This window comes from Triticum urartu, chromosome 5 (assembly GCF_003073215.2).
Source record: "Triticum urartu cultivar G1812 chromosome 5, Tu2.1, whole genome shotgun sequence".
Taxonomy (NCBI): domain Eukaryota; kingdom Viridiplantae; phylum Streptophyta; class Magnoliopsida; order Poales; family Poaceae; genus Triticum; species Triticum urartu.
Window position 1 is genome coordinate 100765805 of NC_053026.1, and position 16542 is coordinate 100782346.

The following is a 16542-nucleotide window of genomic DNA, read 5'->3' on the forward strand; positions in this document are numbered from 1 at the left end:
AATCACCCAGTTACGTTGTGACGTTTGATATTACACAATGTGTTCCTCCGGTATTCAGGAGTTGCATAATCTCATAGTCAGAGGAAGATGTATAAGTCATGAAGAAAGCAATAGCAATAAAACTAAACGATCATTATGCTAAGCTAACGGATGGGTCTTGTCCATCACATCATTCTCCTAATGATGTGATACCGTTCATCAAATGAAAACACATGCCCATGGTCTGGAAACTTAACCATCTTTGATTGATGAGCTAGTCTAGTAGAGGCATACTAGGGACACTCTGTTTTGTCTATGTATTCACATGTACTAAGTTTTCGGTTAATACAATTCTAGCATGAATAATAAAAAATTATCATGATATAAGGAAATATAAATAACAACTTTATTATTGCCTCTAGGGCATATTTCCTCCAGTCTCCCACTTGCACTAGAGTCAATAATCTAGTTCACATCGTCATGTGATTTAACACCAATAGTTCACATCTTTATGTGATTAGTTCACATCTCCATGTGACTAACACCCAAAGGGTTTACTAGAGTCAATAATCTAGTTCACATCTCTATGTGATTAACACCCAAAGAGTACTAAGGTGTGATCATCTTTTGCTTGAGAGAGAAGTTTAGTCAACGGGTCTGCCGCATTCAGAGCCATATGTATTTTGCAATTTTTCTATGTCTATAATGCTCTGCATGGAGCTACTCTAGCTAATTGCTCCCACTTTAAATATGTATCCAGATTGAGACTCAGAGTCATCCGGATCGGTGTAAAATCTTTGAAAGTGCAACTATCCCTGGGTGGTTTTGGTAATTCCTAACAGCATATAGCTCATTGAGCTAATGCTACTTGAAGATAAATATTTCAGGAAAATCTCAATGATTGGCATGGCATGGATTAGAAAGTGGACCCCTCAAAATGCTAAGGACAAAAGATTGGCTCAAGCTCAAAGCACAAGACTCTACATTTTACTTTTAGTGATCCAAGATCACATTGAGTCCATAGGAAAAGCCAATACTATTAAAAGGGGGTGAGGTGTTGCTTAATGAGTTGCTTGCTCAAAATGCTTAGTGATATGCTCCAAAAACCATCAACTACTTTCCCATATCCACATATGTCCCAAACCAAAAGTCAAACTCGGCCCCACCGAAATCTTCTATCCGGCGCCACCGAGTTCACTTGACATAGCTACTGCCAGAAACACTAGTCACTTCAGTCTCACCGATAGGGATCTCGGTCTCACTGAGATGGGATTGCAAACTCTCTGTTTCCCTTCGTAACGTTTCGGTCCAACTGAGATGAGCGATCGGTCCCACCGAGATTGCAATGCAAACTCTCTGTTTCCCCTTCGTAACGTTTCGGTCTAACCGAGATGAGCGAATCGGTCCCACCGAGTTTGCCTGGCCAACTCTCTGTTTGCCTATTACCAAAATCGGTCCCACCGAGTTTGTGTAATAGGTCTCACTGAGATTACGTTATGCCCTAACCCTAATGGAATCGGTCCCACCAAGTTGACATATCTGTCCCACCAAAAATCCTAACGTTCATATTTTGAACTAAATCGGTCTGACCGAGTTATATGATTCGGTCCCACCGAGTTTGGTGATTTGTGTGCAACGGTTAGATTTTGTGTGGAGGCTATATATACCCCTCCACCCACTCTTCATTCGTGGAGAGAGCCATCAGAATATACCTACACTTCCAACATACATTTTCTGAGAGAGAACCACCTACACTTGTGTTGAGGTCAAGATATTCCAATCCAACCACATAAATCTCGATCTCTAGCCTTCCTCAAGTTGCTTTCCACTCAAATCATCTTTCTACCAAATCAAATCCTATGAGAGATAGTTGAGTGTTGAGGAGACTATCACTTGTAGCACAAGAGCAAGGAGTTCGTCATCAACACACCATGTATTACCTTTTGGAGAGTGGTGTCTCCTAGATTGGTTAGGTGTCACTTGGGAGCCTCCGTCAAGATTGTGGAGTTGAACCAAGGAGTTTGTACGGGCAAGGAGATCGCCTACTTCGTGAAGATCTACCCTAGTGAGGCAAGTCCTTCGTGGGCGATGGCCATGGTGGGATAGACAAGGTTGCTTCTTTGTGGACCCTTCATGGGTGGAGCCCTCCGTGGACTCGCGCAACCGTTACCCTTCGTGGGTTGAAGTCTCCATCAACGTGGATGTACGATAGCACCACCTATCGGAACCACGCCAAAAATCTCCGTGTCTACATTGCGTTTGCTCCCTCCAAACTCCTCCCTTTACCTTCATATGCAATTGTTTTACATCCCGCTGCTATACTCTTAGAATTGCATGTGTAGGTTGATTACTTGTTTGTGCTAAGTTGCTAAAATCTGCCAAGACTTAAAATTGGGAAAAGGCTAGACTTTTATTTACTCAAGTAGTCTAATCACCCCCCCTCTAGACATAATTTCGATCCTACAAGTGGTATCAGAGCTTTGGTCTCCATTTGCCTTGATTTCCATAGCTTTGGTGATCATAGCCTTGGTTTCACGACCTAGGAGAGTATGGCATCTAGTGAGGGAAATTACCACCGTAGAGGTCCTTACTTTGATGGTACTAATTTTGCTAGTTGGAAGCATAAGATGAAAATGCATAATCTTGGACATAACCCCGCCGTTTGGGCTATTGTGTGTATTGGCTTGCAAGTTGAATTTTTTGATGGGAGAGAACCGAACCGTGAGGCTAGCGCGGAAGAGTTGAAGATGCCGCAATACAATGCTCAAGCTTGTGATATTCTCTTCAACGGATTGTGCCCCGAAGAATTCAACAAAATCAGCCGTCTTGAGAATGCAAAGGAAATTTGGGATAATTTGATTGGTATGCACGAAGGTACTGACTCCGTCAAGGAATCCAAATTGGATGTGATTCAAAGTCAACTTGACAAGTTCAAAATGAAGGATGGTGAAGGTGTCGCTGAAATGTACTCTAGGCTTGCTCTCATCACAAATGAGATTGCCGGCTTAGGAAGTGAAGAGATGACCGATAGATTCATCATCAAGAAGATCCTAAGAGCCTTGGATGGAAAATATGATATCGTGTGCACATTGATCCAAATGATGCCCAATTACAAAGATCTCAAGCCAACGGAAGTCATTGGAAGGATTGTTGCTCATGAGATGTCACTCAAGGATAAGGAAGAGCTTCACAACAAGTCAAGTGGTGCTTAAAAGGCCTCATGTGACGCTCCCACATCATCAAGTGAGAAAAAAGCCTTCAATGAAGAATTGAGCCTAATGGTGAAGAATTTCAACAAGTTCTACAAGAGTAGAAGCAAGGAAAGAAGTTCCAAGTCAAGGTCCTACAATGACAAAGATCTTCAAGTCGTGAACGTAATTGCTACAATTGTGGAAGACCCGGACACTACTCAAATGAGTGTACGGCACCCTACAAAAGAAGAGAAGATTCTCCCAAAAGAAGAAGTAGGAGAGAAGAATCACCACCAAGAGAGAGAAGGAGTAGAGATGACCATTATGAATGAAGAACATCACGAAGAAGCAAGGATTCGGAAAGGAAGGAAAAATCATCAAGGAGCTACACAAAACAAAGACATCAAGCTCATGTTGGTGAATGGGTATCCGGCTCCGACTCTGACGATCACTCCAAGAGAAGTTATCACTTCGACTCCGAATATACTCAAGATGAAGGTGTTGCCGGTCTAGCACTTGTGTCAACCAACTCCTACAACATATTTGAGTCACCAAATGAAGGAATTGGAAGATGCTTCATGGCTAAAGGCCCAAAGGTATCACACCCCGAGTAAGTTGATTTCAATAGTGATGAAGATGACTTGCTAGGTGATGATGATTTACTTGTTGACAATTCTAGTGATGAAAACTATGATGAACTTGCTATTAATCATGCTAATCAAGACAAAACGAATGATGATGATAAGAAGGAGATTGAGCGTCTAACTAAATAGCTAAACATCTTAAGTTAGCTCATGAAACTACCTTGGAAAATCATCAAGAGCTTTTAAAGACTCATGAGAAATTACGCTTCGAAAAGCTCAACCTTGAGCAAGAGCATGGGTTCTTAAAAGCGACCAATGATGATCTTCGCAAGAAAAGTTCTTCTTACATTGCCAAGCGTTTACTCTTGTCTACTTACATGCCACAAGTTAAATCTAGCAACAAGAGTAAGAAAGATTCTTCTTCTAGTAGTAATAATAATCATGCTAAACCCTATGATGTTGCTTCTAGTAGTTCTATTGATTCCACTAATGATTCTCTTAACCAAGTTACACTTGAGCAAGAAAATAGCTTATTGAAGGGAATTATAGAGAATGGTGTTTACAAGAGCCTTGCCAGAAGTAAGCAATTTGAGGAAATTGTACGCAAGCAAGGAAGACACCGGAAGAATCAAGGTGTTGGTTTTGAACGAAAGTTCAATGCCAATGGAGTTGAGTGGGAAGAAGATCAATACCCCAAGACGAAATTTGTTCCTCAATAAGAGAAGTATGATCCTACTTCTTTCCAAGGAACACAAGCTCAAGATGATCTTCCACCACAAGACCACAAGCAAAAAGGCAAGGACAAGCTTCAAGAGGAGATTGATGCATTTGAGGAAGCTCCCAAAGCCTTGGTCAAGTGGGTTCCCAAGACTACATCAAGTTCTACTTCATCAAGTACGACTACAACTCCAAGGATTCCCATCAAGATGGTGTGGATCCTGAAGAAGAAGAACTAGAGAGTTCTTGAGGGTGACTCCGTCAACATACTTCACTCATATCATTTTGGCGAGGACAAGTGCAAATAACTTCCATATCTTGCACTAGTTCAAGGAGTCACAAACCCTCTTGTTGGTAAGACAAGGGACAAGGTAACCTAATGCTTTCATGGACATCGTCCTATGTGAACATCACTCTATGTCTATGGATATCCTTGTTTGTTCCTTGTGGTACTAACCCGTGTAGGTATTGAAAGTGCAACTCACTCCAAAGGATTCCTCCAAAATATCTACATCAACATTGAGCATCTACATTTTCAACACCTACATGAAGTCATCATCGACAAAACCCAAGGTTAGTTCATCCCTCTTAGGGGGGATATCACATCTAGGGGGAGCTTTACTCTAATAAATTGAGCTAAAGCAACTCTAATGGTGTGAACACAACAATGCTTTATGTAAAAGTGGCAACCCCACTTGTTCTTAAACAATGAGTATGACCTACGATCAAATGTTCTCATTTGACCCCTAACTCAATATACTCATATATAGATGACCTAGTCATCGCCAAATTGCTTGATAGATGCTAGAGTGATTGTGCATGCTTTGTCACATATTTCATTTGCCATCTTATTGTGTGAGCATGTTGGTTGCATATTTTACTCATTCGAGGACATCCATCTGTTGCTTTGATTGTTTGTCCTTTTCTCTTTTGCCAAATGGATGGACAACAATGCCTAAGAACTCCCTCTAGCCATCTATGCTTTTCTCGTCTCAAACTCTATTCATGCTACATCACAAAGTTTGATCAAGTCAGATTCGAACCACTCTGTGTGAGGAGCACTTGGAGTCAAGGTAGTAAGAATCCGGACTCGACTCCTAGAATCCTACAACTTCACGACCCTATGGAACCATGTCGATCCAAGTCCCACTATGAATCCGGATCAGGTAGAATCCATGTTGAGTCACGGTCCAAATCATAGAATCATGTACAAAACTATAGAATCCCGACTACGGTATGGACTATGTCCGATTCTACTAATTTATCTAAGCCGTTTGTTTAGTTGTAGCAGAATAGTATGCCATCATCCAAACCATTTTCACATGCCTCATGGCCCTTTATTCCCCTCCCAAGCCCAAATGCTCAGGCGCCAACACCTTTGATCTGGCTCTCAAAACCTAGATCAAAATTGAGGATCAGACTTGTCGACAAATGGAATTGGCGTGGGAAGGAGGATGCATCAAGATTAATCGGAGAAGGAGAGCAAGACCCTTCAAGGTTAAGCACTACAGGGTGGATATACAAGCGATCGGCTATTCACGTATTCTAAAAAAGTCATAAGTAAATTTCATGCATCGAAGATTTCAATGTTCTATATATTTGCCACTCATATATGTTACCTACATCCAAGCTAATAGTAGGTTAGCCATAAAAAGAAGTGGAATAGAACTAGCATTGATGTGTATGTCTTTGCTCTATATTTAGTGTCAAAACTCTATAGAACCCATATAAATTTCTTTCGTGGATACAAAATATCTTATTTGAGTAAATCTAGTAGAATCCTCGATTCCGCGACTCGATACTACGACTCGATTCTGTCTAGGGAAAATCAATCCGACTCTGAATCCTGACTCCGACTACCTTGCTTAGAGTCCCCGATTCGTCATAGACTTAAACTTCCAAAACCTCTTTGTGCATTTCGGTATGACCGAGTCATCCATTCCGGTCACACCGAGATCACTAAGTTGATCTAGGTTTTCAATCTCGGTGCAACTAATTAGAACTTTTCGGTCACACCGAGTTGCAGCAACCGCTTGTGATTCTGCATCTCGGTGCCACCGAGTTGTTCCACTCGGTCACACCGACAGGGTCGGGATATATATACCCACGGGTGAGATTTTGGAAATTCCTTCAAACCCTCTCAGCCCGCGCGTGTCCTGCTCTACCGCCTCGGGTCTCTGGATCGTCCTCTCGTCACCAGCAACCTCCTGCCGCTGGTTTCCATCGCCGTCAACGGATTTCTGCCCCTCCGTTGCCGCCGTAGCGAACTCCGCCGAATTAGGGTATGAGTTCGATCTTTTGTGCTATTCCTTTAACTCGGATTCATAGCACATTACTTTGCCATGATCACGACCACGTATGCAATCAATCTATCCACTGAAAACATCCCTTAGGTTAGGTTTGATTTGAAAATTTAGGGTTAGGTCTCCGCCGGACTCATCTCGAACCGACCGAATTGTAGAAATTGGTCTCACCGATTTGGCTTAAGCCATTGCGGTTGCACTTTCGGTCTGACCGAAAACTACAAGTCGGTGTGACTGAGTTCGATTCTTTGTGAAACCCTAGCATTCTCGGTGCCACAGAACTGTGACTCGGTCTGACCGAGTTCACTAGTTTAGGTTCCAAAAGCTGCTTCGGTATCACCGAGTTTACAAATCGGTAGCTCCGAAATACTTTTTGTGAAGAACTAAAACTAAGTTTTTAAGTCATTCTTTTTGTAAAAACTCTGCACTTTGTGATGCTCATCCACTCTACCTCATCTATATCTATTCACAGGGTCTGTTGTCAGCAAGTTTGCAGAAATTTCTGACCAGAGCGACAGCCAGAACAAGTCAGAGGAACAGGTGCAGTTGAGTGAGGGCACTAGTCCCTCCAGCACTTTTGATGATGGCAGCAGGAGCACACCAAGCAACTTGCCCAAGGCAGCCACCAGAACAAGGAAGAAGAAGACCTCAGATTCTGAAGATGAGGATTATGTGGTTGTTGAGGAGGAAGTCAGCTCCAAGAAGAAGGTGTTGAAGAAAGAATATGGCTCAGCTGTTACAACAAAGCCAAGAATGCACAAGAAGGCTCCAGCAAAGAGGATTCCCATGTCTAAGGCCAGAGCCTCAACTGCTGAAACCTCCAAGCCAACTAAAGAGGCAGTTGGAGAAGGAAAGAAAAGGAAGGAAAGGGTCAAGAAGACCACTACCAGAGTGCTTGGTAGATCCTCCATTATGAGAGATCCAGAAGAAGAGGAAGAGGAAGATGATGCTGCTCCAGCTCCTAAGGCTCAGAAGCTTATGGGAGATGCAATCAAGTCAGGGGCTGCTCCATCTAAGCCCAAATCTGCTCCCAAGGCTGCTGATCAGAAACCCCCAAAACCCAAGAGGAACACCAGGAGTATACCTGCTGAGGAGAAGAACAAGGCCCCAGTGCCTGAAGCTGAAGAAGAAGATGATGATTCTCATGTTTTGAGGAAGTTGAAGCCCAAAATTCCTGAGCACAATGATGCTCATCCAGTCGCTGAGGACATGCACATCAGGAAAGATGCATGATTGAGGTTATGGAGACAGTCTGATCCCTATCCTGTTAGGAGGAGGACTGTAGTTGACTACAGGTTCCATACAAAGGAACAACAAGATTTCTATGAAACCATTCTGCTCGACAAGAAGCCCATTATTTGTGACATGAAATGGGTTGATTGGGAATTCATCCAGGAAAATGAGGATCACTTCCCAGGAGTGTATAACAGCTTTAAGGCTTGTGGAGTAGATGAATTCGTTGGAAAAAAGCTCACCAAATGGAATGATGAGTTGATCATGCAGTTCTACTCCACTGCCCACTTCTATCCAGATGGAAGGATAGTTTGGATGTCTGAGGGTACCAGGTATCAGTCCACAGTTGATGAATGGGCCAAGCTAATCAATGCCCCAGAGGAACATGAAGATGACTTGGATGTGTATGCCACCAAGAAGAAAGACCACAGCTCCATGGCAAACATGTACAAAGAGATCCCTGATAAAGCTTTGGAGACACACAAGCTTGGATCTGTACATTTCCTGTTGTCTGGTCTGCCTACTATCAACTGGATCTTAAGGCACACATTGCTACCCAATTCAGGAGATCACAAGATGATCAGAGGACACTCCATTAACATTCTACAAATTTTTGATGTTCCCCAAAAGTTCAAAGTTATGAGCTTGATTGTAGAACCAATCAAAAGGACTGCTGCTGATCAAAAGAGGAGTTGTGGGTATGCTCCACATATTCAAGAGTTCATCAATTCTAAGATGGGCACATGAACTTATTTGCTAGACAAGGAGCATCTACCCTTACAGCCTGGATTTGAAGACAACTCTGTTGTGATGAATGAGGAGGAACCATCATCAGCTCAAGTTCAGGAGAAGAGAGCCAAGGCAAAGGCTAAGAAAGTTGCCCAGATGCAAGTGTTGAAGAGGCATCTCAAGTCTTCCTGAAGAGCAAGCAAGATCAGTTAGGCTATCTGATTCAAGCTACACTGAGGATTGAGAAGGGATTGGCCACCCTGACTCAGAATCAGGAGAGCCTAGAGAGTATTGTGGAGACAAAATTCTATGATCTTGATCTGAAGGTGACTGAGATTCATACTGTAGTTGAGCAGCTTCAGGAGGAAGCAGAGGAGAGGAAAGGAAAAGCAACCACTGATGCTTTTCAGCGTGTGCCACGAGGTCCAAGGTCTGCTGCAGTGCCAGTCTCAGATGCCAGAGCTTCAGTGTCAGCACTAGTAGCTATAGCTCCAGTGCCACCTCCAGCACCCACTCCATCAGCTCCAACTACATCGTCAGAAGCCTTCATCCTTAGAGTTCTATCTACAGCACCTCCCGAAGACCAAGCCTGAGAGACGTATAGCACTATGCATTTTCAAACTTTTTGGTAACTTGTTGCCAAAGGGGGAGAAATATGTATAGATCATAGGCTTCGAGAGAGAGTGTCTTGCTTTTTATCTCTCTTGCTTTAGGTTGAACTTTTTGTGTGCTTGTGTGAGATACTTTATGTCCTTATGTCCTTGTGAGATACTTATGTGATCATGTGGTTGATCATATGCTACATTAATGTTTGGTTGAATGATGTTATCCTTTATATCCCATATATGATCATTCACTTGCTTGGTGATGAGTGCATGCTTCTAATTTCTATCATTTTGAGCGCTCCACCAAGATGTATGTGACATGGAAGAGTAACCCATGATCCTAATCGATTGTGCATTTGCATTCAAAAGCAAAATTTAAATAATGCACAAATTTAGGGGGAGCTCTTGCTTATCACATACTTCTCAAAGCGATGATGTTTTTCAATCTTATAATCATTTGTCGAAGCTTTGATCTATATGTTGTCATCAATTACCAAAAAGGGGGAGATTGAAAGTGCAACTATCCCTGGGTGGTTTTGGTAATTCCTAACAACATATAGCTCATTGAGCTAATGCTACTTGAAGATAAATATTTCAGGAAAATCTCAATGATTGGCATGGCATGGATTAGAAAGTGGACCCCTCAAAATGCTAAGGACAAAAGATTGGCTCAAGCTCAAAGCACAAGACTCTACATTTTACTTTTAGTGATCCAAGATCACATTGAGTCCATAGGAAAAGCCAATACTATTAAAAGGGGGTGAGGTGTTGCTTAATGAGTTGCTTGCTCAAAATGCTTAGTGATATGCTCCAAAAACCCTCAACTACTTTCCCATATCCACATATGTCCCAAACCAAAAGTCAAACTCGGCCCCACCAAAATCTTCTATCCAGCGCCACCGAGTTCACTTGACATAGCTACTACTAGAAACCCTAGTCACTTCGATCTCACCGATAGGGATCTCAGTCTCACCGAGATGGGACTGCAAACTCTCTGTTTCCCTTCGTAACGTTTCGGTCCAACCGAGATGAGTGATCAGTCCCACCGAGATTGCAATGCAAACTCTCTGTTTCCCCTTCGTAATGTTTCGGTCTAACTGAGATGAGCGAATCGGTCCCACCGAGTTTGCCTGACCAACTCTCTGTTTGCCTATTACCAAAATCGGTCCCACAGAGTTTGTGTAATCGGTCTCACCGAGATTACGTTATGCCCTACCCTAATGGAATCGGTCCCACCGAGTTGACATATCGGTCCCACCGAAAATCCTAACATTCACATTTTGAACTAAATCGGTATGACCGAGTTATATGATCCGGTCCCACCGAGTTTTGTGATTTGTGTGTAACAGTTAGATTTTATGTGGAGGCTATATATACCCCTCCACCCACTCTTCATTCGTGGAAAGAGACATTAGAATATGCCTACACTTCTAACATACATTTTTTGAGAGAGAGAACCACCTACACTTGTGTTGAGGTCAAGATATTCCAATCCAACCACATAAATCTCGATCCCTAGCCTTCCTCAAGTTGCTTTCCACTCAAATCATCTTTCTACCAAACCAAATCCTATGAGAGAGAGTTGAGTGTTGAGGAGACTATCACTTGAAGCACAAGAGCAAGGATTTAATCATCAACACACCATATATTACCTTTTGGAGAGTGGTGTCTCCTAGATTGGTTAGGTTTCACTTGGGAGCCTCCGTCAAGATTGTGGAGTTGAACCAATGAGTTTGTACGGGCAAGGAGATCGCCTACTTCGTGAAGATCTCTTCTAGTGAGGCAAGTCCTTCGTGGGCGATGGCCATGGTGGGATAGACAAGTTGCTTCTTCGTGGACCCTTCGTGGGTGGAGCCCTCCGTGGACTCGCGCAACTGTTACCCTTCGTGGGTTGAAGTCTCCATCAACGTGGATGTATGATAGCACCACCTATCGGAACCACGCCAAAAATCTCCGTGTCTACATTGCGTTTGCTCCCTCCAAACTCCTCCCTTTACCTTCATATGCAATTGTTTTACATTCCGCTACTATACTCTTAGAATTGCATGTGTATGTTGATTACTTGTTTGTTCTATGTTGCTAAAATCTGCCAAGACTTAAAATTGGGAAAAGGCTAGACTTTTATTTGGTCAAGTAGTCTAATCACCCCCCCCCCTCTAGACATACTTTCGATCCTACAAGCTTGCATCGACGTAACTCTTTACAATGAACTCTTTATCACCTCCATAACTGAGAAATATCTCCTTAGTCTTCTAAGGATAATTTTGACCGTTGTCCAGTAGTGATCCACTCCTGGATCAATATCGTACCCCCTTGCCAAACTCATGGCAAGGTACACAATAGGTTTGGTACACAACATATTGATGTCTACTACACAACCTTCTTCTTATAGACGTTGTTGGGCCTCCAAGTGCAGAGGTTTGTAGGACAGTAGCAAATTTCCCTCAAGTGGATGACCTAAGGTTTATCAATCTATAGGAGGCGTAGGATGAAGATGGTCTCTCTCAAGCAACCCTGCAAGCAAATAACAAAGAGTCTCTTGTGTCCCCAACACACCCAATACAATGGTAAATTGTATAGGTGCACTAGTTCGGCAAAGAGATGGTGATATAAGTGGTATATGGATAGTAGATAATAGGTTTTGTAATCTGAAAATATAAAAACGGCAAGGTAACTAATGATAAAAGTGAGCACAAACGGTATTGCAATGTGTTAAAACAAGGCCTAGGGTTCATACTTCCACTAGTGCAAGTCCTCTCAACAATAATAACATAATTGGATCACATAACTATCCCTCAACATGCAACAAAGAGTCACTCCAAAGTCACTAATAGCGGAGAACGAACGAAGAGATTATGGTAGGGTACGAAACCACCTCAAAGTTATTCTTTCCAATCAATCCGTTGGGCTATTCCTATAAGTGTCACAAACAGCCCTAGAGTTCGTACTAGAATAACACCTTAAGACACAAATCAACCAAAACCCTAATGTCACCTCAAGTATCCGTGGGTATGATTATACGATATGCATCACACATCTCAGATTCATCTATTCAACCAACACATAGAACCTCAAAGAGTGCCCCAAAGTTTCTACCGGAGAATCACGATGAAAACGTGTGCCAACCCCTATGCATAGGTTCATGGGCGGAACCCGCAAGTTGATCACCAAAACATACATCAAGTGAATCTCGTGATATCCCATTGTCACCACATATATGCACGGCAAGACATACATCAAGTGTTCTCAAATCTTTAAAGACTCAATCAGATAAGATAACTTCAAAGGGGAAACTCAATCCATTACAAGAGAGTGGAGGGGGAGAAACATCATAAGATCCAACTATAATAGCAAAGCTCGTGATACATCAAGATCGTGCCAAATCAAGAACACGAGAGAGAGAGAGAGAGATCAAACACATAGCCACTGGTACATACCCTCAGCCCCGAGGGAGAACTACTCCCTCCTCATCATGGAGAGCACCGGGATGATGAAGATGGCCACCGGAGAGGGATTGCCCCCTCCAGCAGGGTGCCGGAACGGGTCTAGATTGGTTTTCGGTGACTACGGAGGTTTCTGGCGGCGGAACTCCCGATCTATTGTGCTCCCCGATCGTTTTAGGGTATATGGAGATATATAGGAGGAACAAGTGCGTTAGGGGGGCCACGAGGGGCCCACGAGGGTGGAGGGCGCGCCCCCTACCTTGTGGCTCCCTCGTTTCTTTCCTAACGTGCACTCCAAGTCTATCAGGTTACTTTCCTTCCAAAAATAAGTTCCGTGAAGTTTCAGGTCAATTGGACTCCGTTTGATTTTCCTTTTCTGCGATACTCTAAAACAAGGAAAAAAATAGAAACTGGTACTGGGCTCTGGGTTAATAGGTTAGTCCCAAAAATCATATAAAATAGCATATCAAACATCCAAGGTTGATAATATAATAGCATGGAACAATCAAAAATTATAGATACGTTGGAGACGTATCAGCATCCCCAAGCTTAATTCCTGCTCGTCCTCGAGTAGGTAAATGATAAAAACAGAATTTTTGATGTGGAATGCTACCTAACATATTCATCATGTATTTCTATTTATTGTGGGAAGAATATTCAGATCCATAAGATTTAAGACAAAATTTTAATATTGACATAAAAATAATAATACTTCAAGCATACTAACTAAGCAATCATGTCTTCTCAAAATAACATGGACAAAGAAAGCTATCCCTACAAAATCATATAGTCTGGCTATGCTCCATCTTCACCACACAAAATATTTAAATCATGCACAACCCCGATGACAAGCCAAGCAATTGTTTCATACTTTTGATGTTCTCAAACTTTTTCAATCTTCATGCAATACATGAGCGTGAGCCATGGACATAGCACTGTAGGTGGAATAGAAATGTGGTTGTGGAGAAGACAAAAAAGGAGAAGATAGTCTCACATCAACTAGGCATATCAACGGGCTATGGAGATTCCCATCAATAGATATCAATGTGAGTGAGTAGGGTTTGCCATGCAACGGATGCACTAGAGCTATAAGTGTATGAAATCTCAACAAAAGATACTAAGTGGGTGTGCCTCCAACTCGCTTGCTCACGAAGACCTAGGGCATTTTGAGGAAGCCCATCATTGGAATATACAAGCCAAGTTCTATAATGAAAGATTCCCACTAGTATATGAAAGTGACAACATAGGAGACTCTCTATCATGAAGATCATGGTGCTACTTTGAAGCACAAGTGTGGTAAAAGGATAGTAGCATTGCCCCTTCTCTCTTTTTCTCTCATTTTTTTTAATTTGGGCCTTCTCTTTTTTTATGGCCTCTTTTCTCTTTTTTTATTTGGGCTTCTTTGGCCTCTTTTATTTATTTATTTTCGTCCAGAGTCCCATCCCGACTTGTGGGGGAATCATAGTCTCCATCATCCTTTCCTCACTGGGACAATGCTCTAATAATGATGATCATCACACTTTTATTTACTTACAACTCAAGAATTACAACTCGATACCTAGAACAATATATAACTCTATATGAATGCCTCCGGTGGTGTACCGGGATGTGCAATGATTCATGAGTGACATTATGAAAGAATTATGAACGGTGGCTTTGCCACAAATACAATGTCAACTACATGATCATGCAAAGCAATATGACAATGATGGAGAGTGTCATAGTAAATGGAACGGTGGAAAGTTGCATGGCAATATATCTCGGAATGGCTATGGAAATGCCATAATAGGTAGGTATGGTGGCTGTTTTGAGGAAGGTATATGGTGGGTTTATGGTACCGGTGGAAGTTGCGCGGTACTAGAGAGGCTAGCAATGGTGCAAGGGTGAGAGTGTGTATAATCCATGGACTCAACATTAGTCATAAAGAACTCACATACTTATTGCAAATATCTATTAGTTATCGAAACAAAGTACTATGCGCATGCTCCTGGGGGATAGATTGGTAGGAAAAGACCATCGCTCGTCCCCGACCGCCACTCATAAGGAAGACAATCAATAAATAAATCATGCTCCGACTTCATCACATAACGGTTCACCATACGTGCATGCTACAGGAATCACAAACTTTAACACAAGTATCTCTCAAATTCACAACTACTCAACTAGCATACTCTAATATTACCACCTTCATATCTCAAAACAATCATCAAGTATCAAACTTCTCATAGTATTCAATGCACTTTATATGAAAGTTTTTATTATATCCCTCTTGGATGCCCATCATATTAGGACTAATTTCATAACCAAAGAAAATTACCATGCTGTTCTAAAAGACTCTCAAAATAATATAAGTGAAGCATGAGAGTTCATTAATTTCTATAAAATAAAACCACCACCGTGCTCTAAAAAGATATAAGTGAAGCACTAGAGCAACAACAAACTACTCCGAAAGATATAAGTGAAGATCAATGAGTAATCGAATAATTATGCAAATATATGAAGACTCTCAAACATTTAATAATTTAGGATCTTGGTATTTTATTCATACAGCAAGCAAAACTAAATAAAATGAGATGACGCTCCAAGCAAAACACATATCATGTGGTAAATAAAAATATAGCTCCAAGTAAAGTTACCGATGAACGAAGACGGAAGAGGGGATGCCTTCCGGGGCATCCCCAAGCTTAGGCTTTTGGTTGTCCTTGAATATTACCTTGGGGTGCCTTGGGAATCCCAAAGATTAGGCTCTTGCCACTCCTTATTCCATAGTCCATCGAATCTTTACCCAAAACTTGAAAACTTCACAACACAAAACTTAACAGAAAACTCGTAAGCTCTGTTAGTATAACAAAATAAATCACCACTTAGGTACTGTTGTGAACTCATTCTAAATTCATATTGGTGTAATATCTACTGTATTCCAACTTATCTATGGTTCATACCCTCCGATACTACTCATAGATTCATTAAAATAAGCAAACAACACATCGAAAACAGAATCTGTCAAAAACAGAACAGTCTGTAGTAATCTGGATCAAACGTATACTTCTGGAACCCCAAAAATTCTAAAATAAATTTCTGTACCTGAGGAATTTATCTAAATCATCTACAAAAATAATTAACTAAATAGCACTCTCCAAATAAAAATGGCAGCAATTCTCGTGAGCGCTAAAGTTTCTGTTTTTTACAACATGATCGCAAAGACTTTCCCCAAGTCTTCCCAACGGTTCTACTTGGCACAAACACTAATTAAAAGCAAAAAACACAACCATAACAAAGGATAGATGATTAATTTATTACTAAACAGGAACAAAAAGCAAGGAACAAAATTAAAATTGGGTTGCCTCCCAACAAGCACTATCGTTTAACGCCCCTAGATAGGCATGATGATTTCAACGATGCTCACATAAAAGATAAGAATTGTAACATAAAGAGGGCATCATGATGAATATGACTAGCACATTTAAGTCTAACCATATTCCTATGCATAGGGATTTTGTGAGCAAACAATTTATGGGAACAAGAATCAACTTGCATAGGAAGGTAAAGCAAGCATAACTTCAAAATTTTAAGCACATAGAGAGGAAACTTGATGTTATTGCAATTCCTAAAAGCATATGTTCCTCCCTCATAATAATTTTCAGTAGCATCATGAATGAATTCAACAATATAACCAGAACCTAAAGCATTCTTTTCATGATCTACAAGCATAGAATTTTTACTACTCTCCACATAAGCAAATTTCTTCTCATCAATAG